Consider the following 18,313-nt stretch of genomic DNA (forward strand, 5'->3'; position numbering starts at 1 on the left):
CTACATAACGTTATACGTTATAACGTAATAGTATACAACGTTATACGTTATAACGTAATGCTACATAACGTTATACGTTATAACGTAATAGTATACAACGTTATACGTTATAACGTAATGCTACATAACGTTATACGTTATAAGGTAATAGTATACCACGTTATACGTTATAACGTGATGCTACATAACATTATACGTTATAAGGTTATAGTATACAACGTTATATGTTATAGCATAATGCTACATAACGTTATACGTTATAACGTAATGCTACATAACGTTATACGTTATAAGGTACTAGTATACAACGTTATACGTTATAACGTAATGCTACATAGCGTTATACGTTATAACGCAATAGTATACAACGTTATACGTTATAACCTAATTCTACATAACGCTATACGTTATAAGGTAATAATATATAACGTATAACGTTATAAGGTAACAATATATAACGATATACGTTATAACGTAATGCTACATAACGTTATACGTTATAAGGTACTAGTATACAACGTTATACGTTATAACGTAGTGCTACATAACGTTATACGTTATAAGGTAATAGTATATAACGTTATACGTTATAACGTAATGCTACATAACGTAATACGTTATAAGGTAACAGTACATAGCGTTATACGGTATAACGTAGTGCTACATAATGTTATACGTTATAACGTGGTGCTACATAACGTTATACGTTATAACGTAATAGTATACAACGTTATACGTTATAACGTAATGCTATCTAACGTTATACGTTATAACGTAATGCTCCATAACGTTATACGTTATAAAGTCGTGCTACATAACGTTATACGTTATAACGTAATAGTATACAACGTTATACGTTATAACGTAATGCTACATAACGTTATACGTTATAACGTAATAGTATACAACGTTATACGTTATAACGTAATGCTATCTAACGTTATACGTTATAACGTAATGCTCCATAACGTTATACGTTATAAAATCGTGCTACATAACGTTATACGTTATAACGTAATAGTATACAACGTTATACGTTATAACGTAATGCTACATAACGTTATACGTTATAACGTAATGCTCCATAACGTTATACGTTATAACGTAATAGTATACGACGTTATATGTTATAGCGTAGTGCTACATAACGTTATACGTTATAACGTAATAGTATACAACGTTATACGTTATAACGTAATGCTACATAACGTTATACGTTATAACGTAATAGTATACAACGTTATACGTTATAACGTAATGCTACATAACGTTATACGTTATAACGTAATAGTATACAACGTTATACGTTATAACGTAATGCTCCATAACGTTATACGTTATAAAGTCGTGCTACATAACGTTATACGTTATAACGTAATAGTATACAACGTTATACGTTATAACGTAATGCTACATAACGTTATACGTTATAACGTAATAGTATACAACGTTATACGTTATAACGTAATGCTATCTAACGTTATACGTTATAACGTAATGCTCCATAACGTTATACGTTATAAAGTCGTGCTACATAACGTTATACGTTATAACGTAATAGTATACAACGTTATACGTTATAACGTAATGCTACATAACGTTATACGTTATAACGTAATGCTCCATAACGTTATACGTTATAACGTAATAGTATACGACGTTATATGTTATAGCGTAGTGCTACATAACGTTATACGTTATAACGTAATAGTATACAACGTTATACGTTATAACGTAATGCTACATAACGTTATACGTTATAACGTAATAGTATACAACGTTATACGTTATAACGTAATGCTACATAACGTTATACGTTATAAGGTAATAGTATACCACGTTATACGTTATAACGTAATGCTACATAACGTTATACGTTATAACGCAATAGTATACATCGTTATACGTTATAACGTAATGCTACATAACGTTATACGTTAAAAGGTAGTAGTATATAATGTTATACGTTATAACGCAGTGCTACATAACGTTATACGTTATAAGGTAATAGTATATAACGTTATACGTTATAACGTAATGCTACATAACGTTATACGTTATAAGGTACTATTATACAACGTTATACGTTATAACGTAGTGCTACATAACGTTATACGTTATAAGGTAATAGTATATAACGTTATACGTTATAACGTAATGCTCCATAACGTTATACGTTATAACGTAATAGTATACGACGTTATATGTTATAGCGTAGTGCTACATAACGTTATACGTTATAACGTAATAGTATAGAACGTTATACGTTATAACGTAATGCTACATAACGTTATACGTTATAACGTAATAGTATACAACGTTATACGTTATAACGTAATGCTACATAACGTTATACGTTATAACGTAATAGTATACAACGTTATACGTTATAACGTAATGCTACATAACGTTATACGTTATAACGTAATAGTATACAACGTTATACGTTATAACGTAATGCTACATAACGTTATACGTTATAACGTAATGCTACATAACGTTATACGTTATAACGTAATAGTATACAACGTTATACGTTATAACGTAATGCTACATAACGTTATACGTTATAACGTAATAGTATACAACGTTATACGTTATAACGTAATGCTACATAACGTTATACGTTATAACGCAATAGTATACAACGTTATACGTTATAACCTAATTCTACATAACGCTATACGTTATAAGGTAATAATATATAACGTATAACGTTATAAGGTAACAATATATAACGATATACGTTATAACGTAATGCTACATAACGTTATACGTTATAAGGTACTAGTATACAACGTTATACGTTATAACGTAGTGCTACATAACGTTATACGTTATAAGGTAATAGTATATAACGTTATACGTTATAACGTAATGCTCCATAACGTTATACGTTATAACGTAATAGTATACGACGTTATATGTTATAGCGTAGTGCTACATAACGTTATACGTTATAACGTAATAGTATAGAACGTTGTACGTTATAACGTAATGCTACATAACGTTATACGTTATAACGTAATAGTATACAACGTTATACGTTATAACGTAATGCTACATAACGTTATACGTTATAACGTAATAGTATACAACGTTATACGTTATAACGTAATGCTACATAACGTTATACGTTATAAGGTAATAGTATACCACGTTATACGTTATAACGTGATGCTACATAACATTATACGTTATAAGGTTATAGTATACAACGTTATATGTTATAGCATAATGCTACATAACGTTATACGTTATAACGTAATGCTACATAACGTTATACGTTATAAGGTACTAGTATACAACGTTATACGTTATAACGTAATGCTACATAACGTTATACGTTATAACGCAATAGTATACAACGTTATACGTTATAACCTAATTCTACATAACGCTATACGTTATAAGGTAATAATATATAACGTATAACGTTATAAGGTAACAATATATAACGATATACGTTATAACGTAATGCTACATAACGTTATACGTTATAAGGTACTAGTATACAACGTTATACGTTATAACGTAGTGCTACATAACGTTATACGTTATAAGGTAATAGTATATAACGTTATACGTTATAACGTAATGCTACATAACGTAATACGTTATAAGGTAACAGTACATAGCGTTATACGGTATAACGTAGTGCTACATAATGTTATACGTTATAACGTGGTGCTACATAACGTTATACGTTATAACGTAATAGTATACAACGTTATACGTTATAACGTAATGCTATCTAACGTTATACGTTATAACGTAATGCTCCATAACGTTATACGTTATAACGTAATAGTATACAACGTTATACGTTATAACGTAGTGCTACATAACGTTATACGTTATAACGTGGTGCTACATAACGTTATACGTTATAAAGTCGTGCTACATAACGTTATACGTTATAACGTAATAGTATACAACGTTATACGTTATAACGTAATGCTACATAACGTTATACGTTATAACGTAATGCTACATAACGTTATACGTTATAACGTAATAGTATACAACGTTATACGTTATAACGTAATGCTACATAACGTTATACGTTATAACGTAATAGTATACAACGTTATACGTTATAACGTAATGCTACATATCGTTATACGTTATAACGTAATAGTATACAACGTTATACGTTATAACGTAGTGCTACATAACGTTATACGTTATAACGTGGTGCTACATAACGTTATACGTTATAAAGTCGTGCTACATAACGTTATACGTTATAACGTAATAGTATACAACGTTATACGTTATAACGTAATGCTACATAACGTTATACGTTATAACGCAATAGTATACAACGTTATACGTTATAACCTAATTCTACATAACGCTATACGTTATAAGGTAATAATATATAACGTATAACGTTATAAGGTAACAATATATAACGATATACGTTATAACGTAATGCTACATAACGTTATACGTTATAAGGTACTAGTATACAACGTTATACGTTATAACGTAGTGCTACATAACGTTATACGTTATAAGGTAATAGTATATAACGTTATACGTTATAACGTAATGCTACATAACGTAATACGTTATAAGGTAACAGTACATAGCGTTATACGGTATAACGTAGTGCTACATAATGTTATACGTTATAACGTGGTGCTACATAACGTTATACGTTATAACGTAATAGTATACAACGTTATACGTTATAACGTAATGCTATCTAACGTTATACGTTATAACGTAATGCTCCATAACGTTATACGTTATAACGTAATAGTATACAACGTTATACGTTATAACGTAGTGCTACATAACGTTATACGTTATAACGTGGTGCTACATAACGTTATACGTTATAAAGTCGTGCTACATAACGTTATACGTTATAACGTAATAGTATACAACGTTATACGTTATAACGTAATGCTACATAACGTTATACGTTATAACGTAATGCTACATAACGTTATACGTTATAACGTAATAGTATACAACGTTATACGTTATAACGTAATGCTACATAACGTTATACGTTATAACGTAATAGTATACAACGTTATACGTTATAACGTAATGCTACATATCGTTATACGTTATAACGTAATAGTATACAACGTTATACGTTATAACGTAGTGCTACATAACGTTATACGTTATAACGTGGTGCTACATAACGTTATACGTTATAAAGTCGTGCTACATAACGTTATACGTTATAACGTAATAGTATACAACGTTATACGTTATAACGTAATGCTACATAACGTTATACGTTATAACGCAATAGTATACAACGTTATACGTTATAACCTAATTCTACATAACGCTATACGTTATAAGGTAATAATATATAACGTATAACGTTATAAGGTAACAATATATAACGATATACGTTATAACGTAATGCTACATAACGTTATACGTTATAAGGTACTAGTATACAACGTTATACGTTATAACGTAGTGCTACATAACGTTATACGTTATAAGGTAATAGTATATAACGTTATACGTTATAACGTAATGCTACATAACGTAATACGTTATAAGGTAACAGTACATAGCGTTATACGATATAACGTAGTGCTACATAACGTTATACGTTATAACGTGGTGCTACATAACGTTATACGTTATAACGTAATAGTATACAACGTTATACGTTATAACGTAATGCTATCTAACGTTATACGTTATAACGTAATGCTCCATAACGTTATACGTTATAACGTAATAGTATACAACGTTATACGTTATAACGTAGTGCTACATAACGTTATACGTTATAACGTGGTGCTACATAACGTTATACGTTATAAAGTCGTGCTACATAACGTTATACGTTATAACGTAATAGTATACAACGTTATACGTTATAACGTAATGCTACATAACGTTATACGTTATAACGTAATGCTACATAACGTTATACGTTATAACGTAATAGTATACAACGTTATACGTTATAACGTAATGCTACATAACGTTATACGTTATAACGTAATAGTATACAACGTTATACGTTATAACGTAATGCTACATATCGTTATACGTTATAACGTAATAGTATACAACGTTATACGTTATAACGTAGTGCTACATAACGTTATACGTTATAACGTGGTGCTACATAACGTTATACGTTATAAAGTCGTGCTACATAACGTTATACGTTATAACGTAATAGTATACAACGTTATACGTTATAACGTAATGCTACATAACGTTATACGTTATAAGGTACTAGTATACAACGTTATACGTAAAAACGTAATGCTACATAACGTTATACGTTATAACGCAATAGTATACATCGTTATACGTTATAACGTAATGCTACATAACGTTATACGTTAAAAGGTAATAGTATATAACGTTATACGTTATAACGCAGTGCTACATAACGTTATACGTTATAAGGTAATAGTATATAACGTTATACGTTATAACGTAATGCTATCTAACGTTATACGTTATAACGTAATGCTCCATAACGTTATACGTTATAACGTAATAGTATACGACGTTATATGTTATAGCGTAGTGCTACATAACGTTATACGTTATAACGTAATAGTATACAACATTATACGTTATAACGTAATGCTACATAACCTTATACGTTATAAGGTAATAGTATACCACGTTATACGTTATAACGTGATGCTACATAACATTATACGTTATAAGGTTATAGTATACAACGTTATATGTTATAGCATAATGCTACATAACGTTATACGTTATAACGTAATAGTATACAACGAAATACGTTATAACGTAATGCTACATAACGTTATACGTTATAAGGTACTGGTATACAACGTTATACGTTATAACGTAATGCTATCTAACGTTATACGTTATAACGTAATGCTCCATAACGTTATACGTTATAACGTAATAGTATACGACGTTATATGTTATAGCGTAGTGCTACATAACGTTATACGTTATAACGTAATAGTATAGAACGTTATACGTTATAACGTAATGCTACATAACGTTATACGTTATAACGTAATAGTATACAACGTTATACGTTATAACGTAATGCTACATAACGTTATACGTTATAACGTAATAGTATACAACGTTATACGTTATAACGTAATGCTACATAACGTTATACGTTATAAGGTAATAGTATACCACGTTATACGTTATAACGTGATGCTACATAACATTATCCGTTATAAGGTTATAGTATACAACGTTATATGTTATAGCATAATGCTACATAACGTTATACGTTATAACGTAATGCTACATAACGTTATACGTTATAAGGTACTAGTATACAACGTTATACGTTATAACGTAATGCTACATAACGTTATACGTTATAACGCAATAGTATACAACGTTATACGTTATAACCTAATTCTACATAACGCTATACGTTATAAGGTAATAATATATAACGTATAACGTTATAAGGTAACAATATATAACGATATACGTTATAACGTAATGCTACATAACGTTATACGTTATAAGGTACTATTATACAACGTTATACGTTATAACGTAGTGCTACATAACGTTATACGTTATAAGGTAATAGTATATAACGTTATACGTTATAACGTAATGCTACATAACGTAATACGTTATAAGGTAACAGTACATAGCGTTATACGATATAACGTAGTGCTACATAACGTTATACGTTATAACGTGGTGCTACATAACGTTATACGTTATAACGTAATAGTATACAACGTTATACGTTATAACGTAATGCTATCTAACGTTATACGTTATAACGTAATGCTCCATAACGTTATACGTTATAACGTAATAGTATACAACGTTATACGTTATAACGTAGTGCTACATAACGTTATACGTTATAACGTGGTGCTACATAACGTTATACGTTATAAAGTCGTGCTACATAACGTTATACGTTATAACGTAATAGTATACAACGTTATACGTTATAACGTAATGCTACATAACGTTATACGTTATAACGTAATGCTACATAACGTTATACGTTATAACGTAATAGTATACAACGTTATACGTTATAACGTAATGCTACATAACGTTATACGTTATAACGTAATAGTATACAACGTTATACGTTATAACGTAATGCTACATATCGTTATACGTTATAACGTAATAGTATACAACGTTATACGTTATAACGTAGTGCTACATAACGTTATACGTTATAACGTGGTGCTACATAACGTTATACGTTATAAAGTCGTGCTACATAACGTTATACGTTATAACGTAATAGTATACAACGTTATACGTTATAACGTAATGCTACATAACGTTATACGTTATAACGTAATAGTATACAACGAAATACGTTATAACGTAATGCTACATAACGTTATACGTTATAAGGTACTAGTATACAACGTTATACGTTATAACGTAATGCTACATAACGTTATACGTTATAACGCAATAGTATACATCGTTATACGTTATAACGTAATGCTACATAACGTTATACGTTAAAAGGTAATAGTATATAACGTTATACGTTATAACGCAGTGCTACATAACGTTATACGTTATAAGGTAATAGTATATAACGTTATACGTTATAACGTAATGCTATCTAACGTTATACGTTATAACGTAATGCTCCATAACGTTATACGTTATAACGTAATAGTATACGACGTTATATGTTATAGCGTAGTGCTACATAACGTTATACGTTATAACGTAATAGTATACAACGTTATACGTTATAACGTAATGCTACATAACGTTATACGTTATAACGTAATAGTATACAACGTTATACGTTATAACGTAATGCTACATAACGTTATACGTTATAAGGTAATAGTATACCACGTTATACGTTATAACGTGATGCTACATAACATTATACGTTATAAGGTTATAGTATACAACGTTATATGTTATAGCATAATGCTACATAACGTTATACGTTATAACGTGCTGCTACATAACATTATACGTTATAAGGTTATAGTATACAACGTTATATGTTATAGCATAATGCTACATAACGTTATACGTTATAACGTAGTGCTACATAACGTTATACGTTATAAGGTAATAGTATACAACGTTATACGTTATAACGTAATGCTACATAACGTAATACGTTATAAGGTAACAGTACATAGCGTTATACGATATAACGTAGTGCTACATAACGTTATACGTTATAACGTGGTGCTACATAACGTTATACGTTATAACGTAATAGTATACAACGTTATACGTTATAACGTAATGCTATCTAACGTTATACGTTATAACGTAATGCTCCATAACGTTATACGTTATAACGTAATAGTATACGACGTTATATGTTATAGCGTAGTGCTACATAACGTTATACGTTATAACGTAATAGTATACAACGTTTCGACGTTATAACGTAATGCTACATAACGTTATACGTTATAAGGTAATAGTATATAACGTATAACGTTATAAGGTAACAATATATAACGAAATACGTTATAACGTAATGCTACATAACGTTTTACGTTATAAGGTAAGCGTATATAACGTTATACGTTATGGCGTAATGCTACATAACATTATACGTTATAAGGTAATAGTATATAACGTTACACGTTATAACGTAGTGGTACATAACGTTGTACGTTATAAGGTAATAGTATATAACGTTATACGTTATAACGTAGTGCTACATAACGTTATACGTTATAACGTAATAGTATAGAACGTTATACGTTATAACGTAATGCTACATAACGTTATACGTTATAACGTAATAGTATACAACGTTATACGTTATAACGTAATGCTACATAACGTTATACGTTATAACGTAATAGTATACAACGTTATACGTTATAACGTAATGCTACATAACGTTATACGTTATAAGGTAATAGTATACCACGTTATACGTTATAACGTGATGCTACATAACGTTATACGTTATAACGTAATAGTATACAACGTTATACGTTATAACCTAATGCTACATAACGTTATACGTTATAAGGTAATAGTATACAACGTATAACGTTATAAGGTAACAATATATAAGGATATACGTTATAACGTAATGCTACATAACGTTATACGTTATAAGGTAAGCGTATATAACGTTATACGTTATGGCGTAATGCTACATATCGTTATACGATATAACGTAATAGTATACAACGTTATACGTTATAAAATAATGCTACATAACGTTATACGTTATAAGGTAATAGTATACAACGTATAACGTTATAAGGTAACAATATATAAGGATATACGTTATAACGTAATGCTACATAACGTTATACGTTATAACGTAATAGTATACAACGAAATACGTTATGACGTAATGCTACATAACGTTATACGTTATAAGGTAATAGTATATAACGTTATACGTTATAGCGTAATGCTACATAACGTTATACGTTATAAGGTAATAGTATATAACGTTATACGTTATAACGTAATGCTACATAACGTTATACGTTATAACGTAATAGTATACAACGTTATACGTTATAACCTAATGCTACATAACGTTATACGTTATAAGGTAATAGTATACAACGTAAAACGTTATAAGGTAACAATATATAAGGATATACGTTATAACGTAATGCTACATAACGTTATAGGTTATAACGTAATAGTATACAACGAAATACGTTATAACGTAATGCTACATAACGTAATACGTTATAAGGTATCAGTACATAGCGTTATACGATATAACGTAGTGCTACATAACGTTATACGTTATAACGTGGTGCTACATAACGTTATACGTTATAACGTGGTGCTACATAACGTTATACGTTATAACGTCGTGCTACATAACGTTATACGTTATAACGTAATAGTATACAACGTTATACGTTATAACGTAATGCTACATAACGTTATACGTTATAACGTAATAGTATACAACGTTATACGTTATAACGTAATAGTATACTACAAAATACGTTATAACGTAATGCTACATAACGTTATACGTTATAACGTAATAGTATACAACGTTATACGTTATAACGTAATGCTACATATCGTTATACGTTATAACGTAATAGTATACAACGTTATACGTTATAACGTAATGCTACATAACGTTATACGTTATAACGTAATAGTATACAACGTTATACGTTATAACGTAATGCTACATAACATTATACGTTATAAGGTTATAGTATACAACGTTACATGTTATAGCATAATGCTACATTACGTTATACGTTATAACGTAATGCTACATAACGTTATACGTTATAAGGTAGTAGTATACAACGTTATACGTTATAACGTAATGCTACATAACGTTATACGTTATAACGTAATAGTATACAACGTTATACGTTATATCGAAATAGTATACAACGAAATACGTTATAACGTAATGCTACATAACGTTGTACGTTATAAGGTAATAGTATATAACGTTATACGTTATAACGTAATAGTATACAACGTTATACGTTATAACGTAATAGTATACAACGAAGTACGTTATAACGTAATGCTACATAACGTTATACGTTATAAGGTAATAGTATATAAAGTTATACGTTATAGCGTAATGCTACATAACGTTATACGTTATAAGGTAATAGTATACAACGTATAACGTTATAAGGTAACAATATATAAGGATATACGTTATAACGTAATGCTATATAACGTTATACGTTATAACGTACTAGTATACAACGTTATACGTTATAACGCCATGCTACATAACGTTATACGTTATAACGTAATAGTATACAACGTTATACGTTATAACGTAATGCTACATATCGTTATACGTTATAACGTAATAGTATACAACGTTATACGTTATAACGTAATGCTACATAACGTTATACGTTATAACGTAATGCTACATATCGTTATACGTTATAACGTAATGCTACATAACGTTATACGTTATAACGTAATGCTACATATCGTTATACGTTATAACGTAATAGTATACAACGTTATACGTTATAACGTAATGCTACATAACATTATACGTTATAAGGTTATAGTATACAACGTTACATGTTTTAGCATAATGCTACATTACGTTATACGTTATAACGTAATGCTACATAACGTTATACGTTATAAGGTAGTAGTATACAACGTTATACGTTATAACGTAATGCTACATAACGTTATACGTTATAACGTAATAGTATACAACGTTATTCGTTATAACGTAATAGTATACAACGAAATACGTTATAACGTAATGCTACATAACGTTATACGTTATAAGGTAATAGTATATAACGTTATACGTTATAGCGTAATGCTACAAAACGTTATACGTTATAACGTACTAGTATACAACGTTATACGTTATAACGTCGTGCTACATAACGTTATACGTTATAACGTAATAGTATACAACGTTATACGTTATAACGTAATGCTACATAACGTTATACGTTATAACGTAATAGTATACAACGTTATACGTTATAACGTAATGCTACATATCGTTATACGTTATAACGTAATAGTATACAACGTTATACGTTATAACGTAGTGCTACATAACGTTATACGTTATAACGTGGTGCTACATAACGTTATACGTTATAAAGTCGTGCTACATAACGTTATACGTTATAACGTAATAGTATACAACGTTATACGTTATAACGTAATGCTACATAACGTTATACGTTATAACGTAATTGTATACAACGAAATACGTTATAACGTAATGCTACATAACGTTACACGTTATAAGGTACTAGTATACAACGTTATACGTTATAACGTAATGCTACATAACGTTATACGTTATAACGCAATAGTATACATCGTTATACGTTATAACGTAATGCAACATAACGTTATACGTTAAAAGGTAATAGTATATAACGTTATACGTTATAACGCAGTGCTACATAACGTTATACGTTATAAGGTAATAGTATATAACGTTATACGTTATAACGTAATGCTATCTAACGTTATACGTTATAACGTAATGCTCCATAACGTTATACGTTATAACGTAATAGTATACGACGTTATATGTTATAGCGTAGTGCTACATAACGTTATACGTTATAACGTAATAGTATAGAACGTTATACGTTATAACGTAATAGTATACGACGTTATATGTTATAGCGTAGTGCTACATAACGTTATACGTTATAACGTAATAGTATAGAACGTTATACGTTATAACGTAATGCTACATAACGTTATACGTTATAACGTAATAGTATACAACGTTATACGTTATAGCGTAATGCTACATAACGTTATACGTTATAACGTAATAGTGTACAACGTTATACGTTATAACGTAATGCTACATAACGTTATACGTTATAAGGTAATAGTATAAAACGTTATACGTTATAACGTGATGCTACATATCATTATACGTTATAAGGTTATAGTATACAACGTTATATGTTATAGCATAATGCTACATAACGTTATACGTTATAACGTGGTGCTACATAACGTTATACGTTATAACGTAATAGTATACAACGTTATACGTTATAACGTAATGCTATCTAACGTTATACGTTATAACGTGGTGCTACATAACGTTATACGTTATAACGTAATAGTATACAACGTTATACGTTATAACGTAATGCTATCTAACGTTATACGTTATAACGTAATGCTCCATAACGTTATACGTTATAACGTAATAGTATACGACGTTATATGTTATAGCGTAGTGCTACATAACGTTATACGTTATATCGTAATAGTATACAACGTTATACGTTATAACGTAATGCTACATAACCTTATACGTTATAAGGTAATAGTATATAACGTATAACGTTATAAGGTAACAATATATAACGAAATACGTTATAACGTAATGCTACATAACGTTATACGTTATAAGGTAAGCGTATATAACGTTATACGTTATGGCGTAATGCTACATAACATTATACGTTATAAGGTAATAGTATATAACGTTACACGTTATAACGTAGTGGTACATAACGTTGTACGTTATAAGGTAATAGTATATAACGTTATACGTTATAACGTAGTGCTACATAACGTTATACGTTATAACGTAATAGTATAGAACGTTATACGTTATAACGTAATGCTACATAACGTTATACGTTATAACGTAATAGTATACAACGTTATACGTTATAACGTAATGCTACATAACGTTATACGTTATAACGTAATAGTATACAACGTTATACGTTATAACGTAATGCTACATAACGTTATACGTTATAACGTAATAGTATACAACGAAATACGTTATAACGTAATGCTACATAACGTTATACGTTATAAGGTACTAGTATACAACGTTATACGTTATAACGTAATGCTACATAACGTTATACGTTATAACGCAATAGTATACATCGTTATACGTTATAACGTAATGCTACATAACGTTATACGTTAAAAGGTAATAGTATATAACGTTATACGTTATAACGCAGTGCTACATAACGTTATACGTTATAAGGTAATAGTATATAACGTTATACGTTATAACGTAATGCTATCTAACGTTATACGTTATAACGTAATGCTCCATAACGTTATACGTTATAACGTAATAGTATACGACGTTATATGTTATAGCGTAGTGCTACATAACGTTATACGTTATAACGTCATAGTATACAACGTTATACGTTATAACGTAATGCTACATAACGTTATACGTTATAACGTAATAGTATACAACGTTATACGTTATAACGTAAGGCTACATAACGTTATACGTTATAAGGTAATAGTATACCACGTTATACGTTATAACGTGATGCTACATAACATTATACGTTATAAGGTTATAGTATACAACGTTATATGTTATAGCATAATGCTACATAACGTTATACGTTATAACGTAATGCTACATAACGTTATACGTTATAAGGTACTAGTATACAACGTTATACGTTATAACGTAATGCTACATAACGTTATACGTTATAACGCAATAGTATACAACGTTATACGTTATAACCTAATTCTACATAACGTTATACGTTATAAGGTAATAATATATAACGTATAACGTTATAAGGTAACAATATATAACGATATACGTTATAACGTAATGCTACATAACGTTATACGTTATAAGGTACTAGTATACAACGTTATACGTTATAACGTAGTGCTACATAACGTTATACGTTATAAGGTAATAGTATATAACGTTATACGTTATAACGTAATAGTATACGACGTTATATGTTATAGCGTAGTGCTACATAACGTTATACGTTATAACGTAATAGTATACAACGTTTCGACGTTATAACGTAATGCTACATAACGTTATACGTTATAAGGTAATAGTATATAACGTATAACGTTATAAGGTAACAATATATAACGAAATACGTTATAACGTAATGCTACATAACGTTTTACGTTATAAGGTAAGCGTATATAACGTTACACGTTATGGCGTAATGCTACATAACATTATACGTTATAAGGTAATAGTATATAACGTTACACGTTATAACGTAGTGGTACATAACGTTGTACGTTATAAGGTAATAGTATATAACGTTATACGTTATAACGTAGTGCTACATAACGTTATACGTTATAAGGTAATAGTATACCACGTTATACGTTATAACGTGATGCTACATAACGTTATACGTTATAACGTAATAGTATACAACGTTATACGTTATAACCTAATGCTACATAACGTTATACGTTATAAGGTAATAGTATACAACGTATAACGTTATAAGGTAACAATATATAAGGATATACGTTATAACGTAATGCTACATAACGTTATACGTTATAAGGTAAGCGTATATAACGTTATACGTTATGGCGTAATGCTACATATCGTTATACGATATAACGTAATAGTATACAACGTTATACGTTATAAAATAATGCTACATAACGTTATACGTTATAAGGTAATAGTATACAACGTTATACGTTATAACGTAGTGCTACATAACGTTATACGTTATAACGTGGTGCTACATAACGTTATACGTTATAACGTAATAGTATACAACGAAATACGTTATGACGTAATGCTACATAACGTTATACGTTATAAGGTAATAGTATGTAACGTTATACGTTATAGCGTAATGCTACATAACGTTATACGTTATAACGTACTAGTATACAACGTTATACGTTATAACGTCGTGCTACATAACGTTATACGTTATAACGTAATAGTATACAACGTTATACGTTATAACGTAATGCTACATAACGTTATACGTTATAACGTAATAGTATACAACGTTATACGTTATAACGTAATGCTACATATCGTTATACGTTATAACGTAATAGTATACAACGTTATACGTTATAACGTAGTGCTACATAACGTTATACGTTATAACGTGGTGCTACATAACGTTATACGTTATAAAGTCGTGCTACATAACGTTATACGTTATAACGTAATAGTATACAACGTTATACGTTATAACGTAATGCTACATAACGTTATACGTTATAACGTAATTGTATACAACGAAATACGTTATAACGTAATGCTACAAAACGTTATACGTTATAAGGTACTAGTATACAACGTTATACGTTATAACGTAATGCTACATAACGTTATACGTTATAACGCAATAGTATACATCGTTATACGTTATAACGTAATGCTACATAACGTTATACGTTAAAAGGTAATAGTATATAACGTTATACGTTATAACGCAGTGCTACATAACGTTATACGTTATAAGGTAATAGTATATAGCGTTATACGTTATAACGTAATGCTATCTAACGTTATACGTTATAACGTAATGCTCCATAACGTTATACGTTATAACGTAATAGTATACGACGTTATATGTTATAGCGTAGTGCTACATAACGTTATACGTTATAACGTAATAGTATAGAACGTTATACGTTATAACGTAATGCTACATAACGTTATACGTCATAACGTAATAGTATACAACGTTATACGTTATAGCGAAATGCTACATAACGTTATACGTTATAACGTAATAGTGTACAACGTTATACGTTATAACGTAATGCTACATAACGTTATACGTTATAAGGTAATAGTATACCACGTTATACGTTATAACGTGATGCTACATAACATTATACGTTATAAGGTTATAGTATACAACGTTATATGTTATAGCATAATGCTACATAACGTTATACGTTATAACGTGGTGCTACATAACGTTATACGTTATAACGTAATAGTATACAACGTTATACGTTATAACGTAATGCTATCTAACGTTATACGTTATAACGTAATGCTCCATAACGTTATACGTTATAACGTAAGAGTATACGACGTTATATGTTATAGCGTAGTGCTACATAACGTTATACGTTATAACGTAATAGTATACAACGTTATACGTTATAACGTAATGCTACATAACGTTATACGTTATAAGGTAATAGTATATAACGTATAACGTTATAAGGTAACAATATATAACGAAATACGTTATAACGTAATGCTACATAACGTTATACGTTATAAGGTAAGCGTATATAACGTTATACGTTATGGCGTAATGCTACATAACATTATACGTTATAAGGTAATAGTATATAACGTTACACGTTATAACGTAGTCGTACATAACGTTGTACGTTATAAGGTAATAGTATATAACGTTATACGTTATAACGTAGTGCTACATAACGTTATACGTTATAACGTAATAGTATAGAACGTTATACGTTATAACGTAATGCTACATAACGTTATACGTTATAACGTAATAGTATACAACGTTATACGTTATAACGTAATGCTACATAACGTTATACGTTATAACGTAATAGTATACAACGTTATACGTTATAACGTAATGCTACATAACGTTATACGTTATAAGGTAATAGTATACCACGTTATACGTTATAACGTGATGCTACATAACGTTATACGTTATAAGGTAATAGTATATAACGTTATACGTTATAACGTAATGCTATCTAACGTTATACGTTATAACGTAATGCTCCATAACGTTATACGTTATAACGTAATAGTATACGACGTTATATGTTATAGCGTAGTGCTACATAACGTTATACGTTATAACGTAATAGTATAGAACGTTATACGTTATAACGTAATGCTACATAACGTTATACGTTATAACGTAATAGTATACAACGTTATACGTTATAGCGTAATGCTACATAACGTTATACGTTATAACGTAATAGTGTACAACGTTATACGTTATAACGTAATGCTACATAACGTTATACGTTATAAGGTAATAGTATACCACGTTATACGTTATAACGTGATGCTACATAACATTATACGTTATAAGGTTATAGTATACAACGT

This window comes from Bombus fervidus, chromosome 3, assembly GCF_041682495.2.
Source record: "Bombus fervidus isolate BK054 chromosome 3, iyBomFerv1, whole genome shotgun sequence".
Classification (NCBI taxonomy): domain Eukaryota; kingdom Metazoa; phylum Arthropoda; class Insecta; order Hymenoptera; family Apidae; genus Bombus; species Bombus fervidus.